The 12,425-nt window shown below is 42.6% G+C and overlaps 15 non-coding genes across 15 annotated transcripts; 8 read left to right on the top strand and 7 right to left on the bottom strand.

Annotated features, from left to right (window-relative positions):
* Nucleotides 1-356: 356 nt before the first annotated feature.
* On the top strand, nt 357-428 carry trnag-ucc (transfer RNA glycine (anticodon UCC)). Its single transcript has one exon. It is a non-coding gene; the product is annotated as a tRNA-Gly (tRNA).
* Nucleotides 429-780: 352 nt separating this feature from the next.
* On the bottom strand, nt 781-852 carry trnaw-cca (transfer RNA tryptophan (anticodon CCA)). The gene has a single exon. It is a non-coding gene; the product is annotated as a tRNA-Trp (tRNA).
* An 815-nt stretch (nt 853-1,667) lies between these two features.
* Nucleotides 1,668-1,739, top strand: trnag-ucc (transfer RNA glycine (anticodon UCC)). Its single transcript has one exon. It is a non-coding gene; the product is annotated as a tRNA-Gly (tRNA).
* Nucleotides 1,740-2,091: 352 nt separating this feature from the next.
* On the bottom strand, nt 2,092-2,163 carry trnaw-cca (transfer RNA tryptophan (anticodon CCA)). Its single transcript has one exon. It is a non-coding gene; the product is annotated as a tRNA-Trp (tRNA).
* An 815-nt stretch (nt 2,164-2,978) lies between these two features.
* trnag-ucc (transfer RNA glycine (anticodon UCC)) lies at nt 2,979-3,050 on the top strand. The gene has a single exon. It is a non-coding gene; the product is annotated as a tRNA-Gly (tRNA).
* Nucleotides 3,051-6,104: 3,054 nt separating this feature from the next.
* Nucleotides 6,105-6,176, bottom strand: trnaw-cca (transfer RNA tryptophan (anticodon CCA)). The gene has a single exon. It is a non-coding gene; the product is annotated as a tRNA-Trp (tRNA).
* An 815-nt stretch (nt 6,177-6,991) lies between these two features.
* trnag-ucc (transfer RNA glycine (anticodon UCC)) lies at nt 6,992-7,063 on the top strand. The gene has a single exon. It is a non-coding gene; the product is annotated as a tRNA-Gly (tRNA).
* Nucleotides 7,064-7,415: 352 nt separating this feature from the next.
* trnaw-cca (transfer RNA tryptophan (anticodon CCA)) lies at nt 7,416-7,487 on the bottom strand. The gene has a single exon. It is a non-coding gene; the product is annotated as a tRNA-Trp (tRNA).
* An 815-nt stretch (nt 7,488-8,302) lies between these two features.
* trnag-ucc (transfer RNA glycine (anticodon UCC)) lies at nt 8,303-8,374 on the top strand. The gene has a single exon. It is a non-coding gene; the product is annotated as a tRNA-Gly (tRNA).
* A 352-nt stretch (nt 8,375-8,726) lies between these two features.
* Nucleotides 8,727-8,798, bottom strand: trnaw-cca (transfer RNA tryptophan (anticodon CCA)). Its single transcript has one exon. It is a non-coding gene; the product is annotated as a tRNA-Trp (tRNA).
* An 815-nt stretch (nt 8,799-9,613) lies between these two features.
* trnag-ucc (transfer RNA glycine (anticodon UCC)) lies at nt 9,614-9,685 on the top strand. Its single transcript has one exon. It is a non-coding gene; the product is annotated as a tRNA-Gly (tRNA).
* A 352-nt stretch (nt 9,686-10,037) lies between these two features.
* trnaw-cca (transfer RNA tryptophan (anticodon CCA)) lies at nt 10,038-10,109 on the bottom strand. The gene has a single exon. It is a non-coding gene; the product is annotated as a tRNA-Trp (tRNA).
* An 815-nt stretch (nt 10,110-10,924) lies between these two features.
* trnag-ucc (transfer RNA glycine (anticodon UCC)) lies at nt 10,925-10,996 on the top strand. The gene has a single exon. It is a non-coding gene; the product is annotated as a tRNA-Gly (tRNA).
* A 352-nt stretch (nt 10,997-11,348) lies between these two features.
* On the bottom strand, nt 11,349-11,420 carry trnag-ccc (transfer RNA glycine (anticodon CCC)). Its single transcript has one exon. It is a non-coding gene; the product is annotated as a tRNA-Gly (tRNA).
* Nucleotides 11,421-12,235: 815 nt separating this feature from the next.
* On the top strand, nt 12,236-12,307 carry trnag-ucc (transfer RNA glycine (anticodon UCC)). Its single transcript has one exon. It is a non-coding gene; the product is annotated as a tRNA-Gly (tRNA).
* Nucleotides 12,308-12,425: the final 118 nt, after the last annotated feature.

The following is a 12,425-nucleotide window of genomic DNA, read 5'->3' on the forward strand; positions in this document are numbered from 1 at the left end:
AAGATGAGAAGAAAGTAAATGTGTTTTAGTTTAGTTTCTTATTTTTCCATGAGTATTCAAGTCTTAGTGACTACATGAAGTTTTGATTCTTCAGTTTGCGTTGAAGACAACCATTGATTGGACCTTACGGACTGTCAGCGGAAGTCCATTCCACCACCTTGTGGACTGACAGAGAAGATTCTTGTTGCATGTCTTGTCGGCATCTTGAAGGGATGGTGGCACGAATAAAGCAATAATAGAGGCTTAAAGGCAGCCAGGTGCTGTAGTGGCTTGATAAGTGCTTTTACGCATGTGAGAAGCGATCCAGTTATGGGAGACTGCAATGGCCAAGATGCAAGGTAAAGAGACATACGTAGGCGTTGGTGGTATAGTGGTGAGCATAGCTGCCTTCCAAGCAGTTGACCCGGGTTCGATTCCCGGCCAACGCATCTCATTATACATGGATACCTGATGTTATTCACAAAACGTGGTACTTTGCCACTCACGTTTATTGATGGCAACCAAAGCTCATGTTTTACAGATTGCTCCTGCTTTTTACCTTCAGAGATAACTCATGCAATACAGAACGATATAGGAGTCAACACCTTCAAAAACACTGTGCTTTAATATGTTCTGGTTACATTGACACCTTACTCACAGCTGCACAGATGACCGTGACTCTTACATCGTTTTTAAATGAAGTGATACAAAGCGTTGTTATTTCTCAAAATCAGAATGAGGCCAAAGAGACCTGCATGCTGAAGCTGCGGCCCCATTTTCATGTTGCTATAAAGAAGCTTTTGACCCCGACGTGATTTGAACACGTAACCTTCTGATCTGGAGTCAGACGCGCTACCGTTGCGCCACGAGGTCTAACACGTAGAAGTCTAGCTAAAAAAATGGAACAAGGCAGTCAGATGTTTTAGTTCAATAGCTCTTCCAATGTATTTTGATTTTTTTCATTCCCTCTCGTCTGCCTAAAAGTTTCACCAATTCAAGAGGAGAGTAATGGTGAGGGAAGAACGTACCAAAGGGAGGGAATCTTCAGGCAGAATCCCTGAGCTCTCTGCTTTCTTCATAACCTGAGTAGTCTATGCATGATTCTGTGTTAGTATCTGTCGATTCGGCCCTTGAAAGGCAATACAGCTAAAGGTAACGTTTCTTGTTTATCATGCACCTGAGATGTAACAAAACGGAGGACCTTTCAAGAAAGGCTCTTGAGCAGAGTTACTTCAGAAAGTGAAGTAACGAAAAGAAAAACATTCTCATGTTACAATAGATTGGTGAGTGTGAAGAATAGCATCAAGTTAAAGACCTGGCAAGATTGGAACGAAGATGAGAAGAAAGTAAATGTGTTTTAGTTTAGTTTCTTATTTTTCCATGAGTATTCAAGTCTTAGTGACTACATGAAGTTTTGATTCTTCAGTTTGCGTTGAAGACAACCATTGATTGGACCTTACGGACTGTCAGCGGAAGTCCATTCCACCACCTTGTGGACTGACAGAGAAGATTCTTGTTGCATGTCTTGTCGGCATCTTGAAGGGATGGTGGCACGAATAAAGCAATAATAGAGGCTTAAAGGCAGCCAGGTGCTGTAGTGGCTTGATAAGTGCTTTTATGCATGTGAGAAGCGATCCAGTTATGGGAGACTGCAATGGCCAAGATGCAAGGTAAAGAGACATATGTAGGCGTTGGTGGTATAGTGGTGAGCATAGCTGCCTTCCAAGCAGTTGACCCGGGTTCGATTCCCGGCCAACGCATCTCACTATACATGGATACCTGATGTTATTCACAAAACGTGGTACTTTGCCACTCATGTTTATTGATGGCAACCAAAGCTCATGTTTTACAGATTGCTCCTGCTTTTTACCTTCAGAGATAACTCATGCAATACAGAACGATATAGGAGTCAACACCTTCAAAAACACTGTGCTTTAATATGTTCTGGTTACATTGACACCTTACTCACAGCTGCACAGATGACCGTGACTCTTACATCGTTTTTAAATGAAGTGATACAAAGCGTTGTTATTTCTCAAAATCAGAATGAGGCCAAAGAGACCTGCATGCTGAAGCTGCGGCCCCATTTTCATGTTGCTATAAAGAAGCTTTTGACCCCGACGTGATTTGAACACGTAACCTTCTGATCTGGAGTCAGACGCGCTACCGTTGCGCCACGAGGTCTAATACGTAGAAGTCTAGCTAAAAAAATGGAACAAGGCAGTCAGATGTTTTAGTTCAATAGCTCTTCCAATGTATTTTGATTTTTTTCATTCCCTCTCGTCTGCCTAAAAGTTTCACCAATTCAAGAGGAGAGTAATGGTGAGGGAAGAACGTACCAAAGGGAGGGAATCTTCAGGCAGAATCCCTGAGCTCTCTGCTTTCTTCATAACCTGAGTAGTCTATGCATGATTCTGTGTTAGTATCTGTCGATTCGGCCCTTGAAAGGCAATACAGCTAAAGGTAACGTTTCTTGTTTATCATGCACCTGAGATGTAACAAAACGGAGGACCTTTCAAGAAAGGCTCTTGAGCAGAGTTACTTCAGAAAGTGAAGTAACGAAAAGAAAAACATTCTCATGTTACAATAGATTGGTGAGTGTGAAGAATAGCATCAAGTTAAAGACCTGGCAAGATTGGAACGAAGATGAGAAGAAAGTAAATGTGTTTTAGTTTAGTTTCTTATTTTTCCATGAGTATTCAAGTCTTAGTGACTGCATGAAGTTTTGATTCTTCAGTTTGCGTTGAAGACAACCATTGATTGGACCTTACGGACTGTCAGCGGAAGTCCATTCCACCACCTTGTGGACTGACAGAGAAGATTCTTGTTGCATGTCTTGTCGGCATCTTGAAGGGATGGTGGCACGAATAAAGCAATAATAGAGGCTTAAAGGCAGCCAGGTGCTGTAGTGGCTTGATAAGTGCTTTTATGCATGTGAGAAGCGATCCAGTTATGGGAGACTGCAATGGCCAAGATGCAAGGTAAAGAGACATATGTAGGCGTTGGTGGTATAGTGGTGAGCATAGCTGCCTTCCAAGCAGTTGACCCGGGTTCGATTCCCGGCCAACGCATCTCATTATACATGGATACCTGATGTTATTCACAAAACGTGGTACTTTGCCACTCACGTTTATTGATGGCAACCAAAGCTCATGTTTTACAGATTGCTCCTGCTTTTTACCTTCAGAGATAACTCATGCAATACAGAACGATATAGGAGTCAACACCTTCAAAAACACTGTGCTTTAATATGTTCTGGTTACATTGACACCTTACTCCAGGGGTCCCCAAACTTTTTCCTGCGAGGGCCAAATAACTTTTCTCTTCTCTGATGGGGGGCCGGGGTCAGTTTGAAACAGAAAAGTTTGACAATCACAGGGGTGCTGCAACATTTATTGTTTTCAGAAAGCGACACATAACCAAACATTAATAACACTTTCCGGGATCTTCACACAAAAAAGTCAAGAAATAAACAATAACACTATTAACAAACTAAATATTAACCATTAACAAAATAAACAACAATATTTATGAAATAATAACTAAATAATCCTCTCTGGGTTCTTCACAGAAAAAAGTCTGGTAATAAATAATAACACTATTAACCAACTAAATAACACTATTTAAGAAAAAAATAACACCATTATTAAAATAAATAACACCAAAAAATGCTCTCTGGGTTCTTCACAGAAAAAAAAAAGTCTGTGGAACATTAACTTTCTGTTGTGCCGTGCACATCTTAACAGGTAAAGTTGTCAGAACAGAATTTCTTCCTTAAATGACTCATATGAGTAGTCCCTCAAAGTTCTCGTGTTCCTTCCTTATAATCCTTTTGTAGATTGTAGGTTCTAGAAGGCTTGTAGATACCTTTCTCTCTCGTCAACTTCCTTGTGACCTACACAGCACAATACATTTTTTATGCATTTTATCCCAGTAGATTTTATGATCATATTTGTTTATACTCAGAATGACTCATTCAAGTCAGAAAAGTGAGCTTACCTATGTATGTTCATCAGTGTGAACTGTGGGCCTGCATTTGGCTGGTGAGAAGTTGAATGTCAGGTTCCATTCTAGTCACAGCCAGTCTCAAACACTGATGCAGATGTTCATCTGTCAATCTTGATCTCAGCGAAGTTTTCAGGAGTTTCATGTGCGAAAATGTTTGTTCGCAGATATACGTGCTTCCAAAAAGTGTGGACATCTTCATTGCGTGTTTTTTTATGTTAGGGTACGTGTCGTTTGGGAGTGCGGCATAGAAGTCAATAAGACTGTTGGGCTTGAACATGTCTTTCAGAACATCACAGTTCTGTAACTCGACCAACTCAAACTGATAAGAAGGCTGGGCTTCATCGATGTCGGCAACAAAGGGGTTCTGGAAAAGACGGATTTCTTTTGCATGAACATGTAGTTCACGGAATCGCACACCGAACTCCGCCTTGAGCATTTCCAGTGCTTCCACGCACTTTTCAGTTGGGAACGGGACCGCTGGGTTCTCTGCAGAGAGGTTTTGGGTAGCAGGGAGATGGACGAAGTTGTGCTTTTTCACTTGCTCCAAAAGCAGCGCTAGTTTCACCTCAAATGCTTTTATGTGGGAATACATGTCGCAAATGAGTTTCCCCTGGCCTTGTAGCTGCAAGTTAAGGCTGTTCAGAATTTCTGTCACGTCTGTTAAAAATGCCAGGTGCCATTTCCACTCTGGGTCCATCAGCTCTGGGACCGTTTTGTCTTTTGAATGAAGAAATGCGTTAATTTCAGGTAGCAGCTCGTAAAAACGCCTCAAAACTCTGCCCCGGCTCAGCCATCGGACCTCTGTGTAATACAGCACGTCGCCGTGTGCAGACTCCAGCTCAGACAGGAATTGTTGGAACTCCCTGTGTTTAAGTCCCTTTGCTCTGATTAAGTTTATGCATGACACCACAACCTTCATGACAGAATCCCACTTCAACACTTTGCAGCACAGTGCCTGCTGGTGAATTAAACAGTGGACTTGTAGCGGGGCGGTGAGACCCCGCTCTTCCATCTCCCGCTTCACGCGTCCTGTTAGACCCCGAGACGCGCCCACCATACTAGGAGCCCCGTCAGTCGTAATGCTGGCAAGCTTTGACCAGTCCAGGTCCAAGTCTTCCATGGTTTGGCATACTTTGCCGAAAATATCCTCCCCCGTTGTAGTCCCTTTGAGACTTTGGAGGGCTGCCAACTCCTCGCTCATCTCAAAGTTTGCGTTAACTCCACGAATGAAAATTACCAGCTGCGCTGTGTCCTGCACATCCGTGCTCTCATCCAATGCTAATGAAAAAAAGTCAAATTCTTTTGTCTTCTGCTGCAGCTGTACATACACATTACCCCCGATTTCTTCGATGCGTCTGGTGATTGTACTCGCTGACAGACTCACTGCATTGAAGACATCTTTCTTCTCGGGACACACTTCCTCCGCGACAGCATTCAAACATTTCTTAACAAACTCTCCATCCGTGAAAGGTTTACCGCTGCTTGCTATAATTTGAGCAACCCGAAAGCTGGCCCGAACGGATGACTGGTTCAGCTGAGCTTGGCGTACAAATGTATTCTGCTGAGCTAACAGTCCACTTTTTAACTTTAACAGTTTGTCTGCCCGCATTTGGCCTTGCAAACTATCATACTGGTCTTTGTGACGGGATTCATAGTGCCGTCGTAGATTGTATTCTTTGAATACCGCAAGCGCCTCTTTACAGATGAGACAAACAGCCTTTTCTTTGCATTGAACAAAAAAATAATCGTTTGTCCACTGCAGGTTAAATACCCTACATTCAGAATCAATTTTTCTCTTACCTAACCTTTTCGCCATTACGTTCTCTTTCACAAGGAGCAGTATTTTTTTCCCTGGGGGTAGGGGGGAGGGGGTGTTCCGGGGGCCAGGTCAAATGTTCCGGGGGCCGGGTCAAACGTGGAGACGGGCCGTATCCGGCCCGCGGGCCGTAGTTTGGGGACCACTGCCTTACTCACAGCTGCACAGATGACCGTGACTCTTACATCGTTTTTAAATGAAGTGATACAAAGCGTTGTTATTTCTCAAAATCAGAACGAGGCCAAAGAGACCTGCATGCTGAAGCTGCGGCCCCATTTTCATGTTGCTATAAAGAAGCTTTTGACCCCGACGTGATTTGAACACGTAACCTTCTGATCTGGAGTCAGACGCGCTACCGTTGCGCCACGAGGTCTAATACGTAGAAGTCTAGCTAAAAAAATGGAACAAGGCAGTCAGATGTTTTAGTTTAATAGCTCTTCCAATGTGTTTTGATTTTTTTCATTCCCTCTCGTCTGCCTTAAAGTTTCACCAATTCAAGAGGAGAGTAATGGTGAGGGAAGAACGTACCAAAGGGAGGGAATCTTCAGGCAGAATCCCTGAGCTCTCTGCTTTCTTCTCAACCTGAGTAGTCTATGCATGATTCTGTGTTAGTATCTGTCGATTCGGCCCTTGAAAGGCAATACAGCTAAAGGTAACGTTTCTTGTTTATCATGCACCTGAGATGTAACAAAACGGAGGACCTTTCAAGAAAGGCTCTTGAGCAGAGTTACTTCAGAAAGTGAAGTAACGAAAAGAAAAACATTCTCATGTTACAATAGATTGGTGAGTGTGAAGAATAGCATCAAGTTAAAGACCTGGCAAGATTGGAACGAAGATGAGAAGAAAGTAAATGTGTTTTAGTTTAGTTTCTTATTTTTCCATGAGTATTCAAGTCTTAGTGACTACATGAAGTTTTGATTCTTCAGTTTGCGTTGAAGACAACCATTGATTGGACCTTACGGACTGTCAGCGGAAGTCCATTCCATCACCTTGTGGACTGACAGAGAAGATTCTTGTTGCATGTCTTGTCGGCATCTTGAAGGGATGGTGGCACGAATAAAGCAATAATAGAGGCTTAAAGGCAGCCAGGTGCTGTAGTGGCTTGATAAGTGCTTTTATGCATGTGAGAAGCGATCCAGTTATGGGAGACTGCAATGGCCAAGATGCAAGGTAAAGAGACATATGTAGGCGTTGGTGGTATAGTGGTGAGCATAGCTGCCTTCCAAGCAGTTGACCCGGGTTCGATTCCCGGCCAACGCATCTCATTATACATGGATACCTGATGTTATTCACAAAACGTGGTACTTTGCCACTCACGTTTATTGATGGCAACCAAAGCTCATGTTTTACAGATTGCTCCTGCTTTTTACCTTCAGAGATAACTCATGCAATACAGAACGATATAGGAGTCAACACCTTCAAAAACACTGTGCTTTAATATGTTCTGGTTACATTGACACCTTACTCACAGCTGCACAGATGACCGTGACTCTTACATCGTTTTTAAATGAAGTGATACAAAGCGTTGTTATTTCTCAAAATCAGAATGAGGCCAAAGAGACCTGCATGCTGAAGCTGCGGCCCCATTTTCATGTTGCTATAAAGAAGCTTTTGACCCCGACGTGATTTGAACACGTAACCTTCTGATCTGGAGTCAGACGCGCTACCGTTGCGCCACGAGGTCTAATACGTAAAAGTCTAGCTAAAAAAATGGAACAAGGCAGTCAGATGTTTTAGTTCAATAGCTCTTCCAATGTATTTTGATTTTTTTCATTCCCTCTCGTCTGCCTAAAAGTTTCACCAATTCAAGAGGAGAGTAATGGTGAGGGAAGAACGTACCAAAGGGAGGGAATCTTCAGGCAGAATCCCTGAGCTCTCTGCTTTCTTCATAACCTGAGTAGTCTATGCATGATTCTGTGTTAGTATCTGTCGATTCGGCCCTTGAAAGGCAATACAGCTAAAGGTAACGTTTCTTGTTTATCATGCACCTGAGATGTAACAAAACGGAGGACCTTTCAAGAAAGGCTCTTGAGCAGAGTTACTTCAGAAAGTGAAGTAACGAAAAGAAAAACATTCTCATGTTACAATAGATTGGTGAGTGTGAAGAATAGCATCAAGTTAAAGACCTGGCAAGATTGGAACGAAGATGAGAAGAAAGTAAATGTGTTTTAGTTTAGTTTCTTATTTTTCCATGAGTATTCAAGTCTTAGTGACTACATGAAGTTTTGATTCTTCAGTTTGCGTTGAAGACAACCATTGATTGGACCTTACGGACTGTCAGCGGAAGTCCATTCCACCACCTTGTGGACTGACAGAGAAGATTCTTGTTGCATGTCTTGTCGGCATCTTGAAGGGATGGTGGCACGAATAAAGCAATAATAGAGGCTTAAAGGCAGCCAGGTGCTGTAGTGGCTTGATAAGTGCTTTTATGCATGTGAGAAGCGATCCAGTTATGGGAGACTGCAATGGCCAAGATGCAAGGTAAAGAGACATATGTAGGCGTTGGTGGTATAGTGGTGAGCATAGCTGCCTTCCAAGCAGTTGACCCGGGTTCGATTCCCGGCCAACGCATCTCATTATACATGGATACCTGATGTTATTCACAAAACGTGGTACTTTGCCACTCACGTTTATTGATGGCAACCAAAGCTCATGTTTTACAGATTGCTCCTGCTTTTTACCTTCAGAGATAACTCATGCAATACAGAACGATATAGGAGTCAACACCTTCAAAAACACTGTGCTTTAATATGTTCTGGTTACATTGACACCTTACTCACAGCTGCACAGATGACCGTGACTCTTACATCGTTTTTAAATGAAGTGATACAAAGCGTTGTTATTTCTCAAAATCAGAATGAGGCCAAAGAGACCTGCATGCTGAAGCTGCGGCCCCATTTTCATGTTGCTATAAAGAAGCTTTTGACCCCGACATGATTTGAACACGTAACCTTCTGATCTGGAGTCAGACGCGCTACCGTTGCGCCACGAGGTCTAATACGTAGAAGTCTAGCTAAAAAAATGGAACAAGGCAGTCAGATGTTTTAGTTCAATAGCTCTTCCAATGTATTTTGATTTTTTTCATTCCCTCTCGTCTGCCTTAAAGTTTCACCAATTCAAGAGGAGAGTAATGGTGAGGGAAGAACGTACCAAAGGGAGGGAATCTTCAGGCAGAATCCCTGAGCTCTCTGCTTTCTTCTCAACCTGAGTAGTCTATGCATGATTCTGTGTTAGTATCTGTCGATTCGGCCCTTGAAAGGCAATACAGCTAAAGGTAACGTTTCTTGTTTATCATGCACCTGAGATGTAACAAAACGGAGGACCTTTCAAGAAAGGCTCTTGAGCAGAGTTACTTCAGAAAGTGAAGTAACGAAAAGAAAAACATTCTCATGTTACAATAGATTGGTGAGTGTGAAGAATAGCATCAAGTTAAAGACCTGGCAAGATTGGAACGAAGATGAGAAGAAAGTAAATGTGTTTTAGTTTAGTTTCTTATTTTTCCATGAGTATTCAAGTCTTAGTGACTACATGAAGTTTTGATTCTTCAGTTTGCGTTGAAGACAACCATTGATTGGACCTTACGGACTGTCAGCGGAAGTCCATTCCACCACCTTGTGGACTGACAGAGAAGATTCTTGTTGCATGTCTTGTCGGCATCTTGAAGGGATGGTGGCACGAATAAAGCAATAATAGAGGCTTAAAGGCAGCCAGGTGCTGTAGTGGCTTGATAAGTGCTTTTATGCATGTGAGAAGCGATCCAGTTATGGGAGACTGCAATGGCCAAGATGCAAGGTAAAGAGACATATGTAGGCGTTGGTGGTATAGTGGTGAGCATAGCTGCCTTCCAAGCAGTTGACCCGGGTTCGATTCCCGGCCAACGCATCTCATTATACATGGATACCTGATGTTATTCACAAAACGTGGTACTTTGCCACTCACGTTTATTGATGGCAACCAAAGCTCATGTTTTACAGATTGCTCCTGCTTTTTACCTTCAGAGATAACTCATGCAATACAGAACGATATAGGAGTCAACACCTTCAAAAACACTGTGCTTTAATATGTTCTGGTTACATTGACACCTTACTCACAGCTGCACAGATGACCGTGACTCTTACATCGTTTTTAAATGAAGTGATACAAAGCGTTGTTATTTCTCAAAATCAGAATGAGGCCAAAGAGACCTGCATGCTGAAGCTGCGGCCCCATTTTCATGTTGCTATAAAGAAGCTTTTGACCCCGACGTGATTTGAACACGTAACCTTCTGATCTGGAGTCAGACGCGCTACCGTTGCGCCACGAGGTCTAATACGTAGAAGTCTAGCTAAAAAAATGGAACAAGGCAGTCAGATGTTTTAGTTCAATAGCTCTTCCAATGTATTTTGATTTTTTTCATTCCCTCTCGTCTGCCTTAAAGTTTCACCAATTCAAGAGGAGAGTAATGGTGAGGGAAGAACGTACCAAAGGGAGGGAATCTTCAGGCAGAATCCCTGAGCTCTCTGCTTTCTTCTCAACCTGAGTAGTCTATGCATGATTCTGTGTTAGTATCTGTCGATTCGGCCCTTGAAAGGCAATACAGCTAAAGGTAACGTTTCTTGTTTATCATGCACCTGAGATGTAACAAAACGGAGGACCTTTCAAGAAAGGCTCTTGAGCAGAGTTACTTCAGAAAGTGAAGTAACGAAAAGAAAAACATTCTCATGTTACAATAGATTGGTGAGTGTGAAGAATAGCATCAAGTTAAAGACCTGGCAAGATTGGAACGAAGATGAGAAGAAAGTAAATGTGTTTTAGTTTAGTTTCTTATTTTTCCATGAGTATTCAAGTGTTAGTGACTACATGAAGTTTTGATTCTTCAGTTTGCGTTGAAGACAACCATTGATTGGACCTTACGGACTGTCAGCGGAAGTCCATTCCACCACCTTGTGGACTGACAGAGAAGATTCTTGTTGCATGTCTTGTCGGCATCTTGAAGGGATGGTGGCACGAATAAAGCAATAATAGAGGCTTAAAGGCAGCCAGGTGCTGTAGTGGCTTGATAAGTGCTTTTACGCATGTGAGAAGCGATCCAGTTATGGGAGACTGCAATGGCCAAGATGCAAGGTAAAGAGACATATGTAGGCGTTGGTGGTATAGTGGTGAGCATAGCTGCCTTCCAAGCAGTTGACCCGGGTTCGATTCCCGGCCAACGCATCTCATTATACATGGATACCTGATGTTATTCACAAAACGTGGTACTTTGCCACTCACGTTTATTGATGGCAACCAAAGCTCATGTTTTACAGATTGCTCCTGCTTTTTACCTTCAGAGATAACTCATGCAATACAGAACGATATAGGAGTCAACACCTTCAAAAACACTGTGCTTTAATATGTTCTGGTTACATTGACACCTTACTCACAGCTGCACAGATGACCGTGACTCTTACATCGTTTTTAAATGAAGTGATACAAAGCGTTGTTATTTCTCAAAATCAGAATGAGGCCAAAGAGACCTGCATGCTGAAGCTGCGGCCCCATTTTCATGTTGCTATAAAGAAGCTTTTGACCCCGACGTGATTTGAACACGTAACCTTCTGATCGGGAGTCAGACGCGCTACCGTTGCTCCACGAGGTCTAATACGTAGAAGTCTAGCTAAAAAAATGGAACAAGGCAGTCAGATGTTTTAGTTCAATAGCTCTTCCAATGTATTTTGATTTTTTTCATTCCCTCTCGTCTGCCTAAAAGTTTCACCAATTCAAGAGGAGAGTAATGGTGAGGGAAGAACGTACCAAAGGGAGGGAATCTTCAGGCAGAATCCCTGAGCTCTCTGCTTTCTTCATAACCTGAGTAGTCTATGCATGATTCTGTGTTAGTATCTGTCGATTCGGCCCTTGAAAGGCAATACAGCTAAAGGTAACGTTTCTTGTTTATCATGCACCTGAGATGTAACAAAACGGAGGACCTTTCAAGAAAGGCTCTTGAGCAGAGTTACTTCAGAAAGTGAAGTAACGAAAAGAAAAACATTCTCATGTTACAATAGATTGGTGAGTGTGAAGAATAGCATCAAGTTAAAGACCTGGCAAGATTGGAACGAAGATGAGAAGAAAGTAAATGTGTTTTAGTTTAGTTTCTTATTTTTCCATGAGTATTCAAGTCTTAGTGACTACATGAAGTTTTGATTCTTCAGTTTGCGTTGAAGACAACCATTGATTGGACCTTACGGACTGTCAGCGGAAGTCCATTCCACCACCTTGTGGACTGACAGAGAAGATTCTTGTTGCATGTCTTGTCGGCATCTTGAAGGGATGGTGGCACGAATAAAGCAATAATAGAGGCTTAAAGGCAGCCAGGTGCTGTAGTGGCTTGATAAGTGCTTTTATGCATGTGAGAAGCGATCCAGTTATGGGAGACTGCAATGGCCAAGATGCAAGGTAAAGAGACATATGTAGGCGTTGGTGGTATAGTGGTGAGCATAGCTGCCTTCCAAGCAGTTGACCCGGGTTCGATTCCCGGCCAACGCATCTCATTATACATGGATACCTGATGTTATTCACAAAACGTGGTACTTTGCCACTCACGTTTATTGATGGCAACCAAAGCTCATGTTTTACAGATTGCTCCTGCTTTTTACCTTCAGAG

The sequence above is a fragment of the Brachyhypopomus gauderio genome, unplaced genomic scaffold (genome assembly GCF_052324685.1).
Source record: "Brachyhypopomus gauderio isolate BG-103 unplaced genomic scaffold, BGAUD_0.2 sc92, whole genome shotgun sequence".
Lineage (NCBI taxonomy): Eukaryota > Metazoa > Chordata > Actinopteri > Gymnotiformes > Hypopomidae > Brachyhypopomus > Brachyhypopomus gauderio.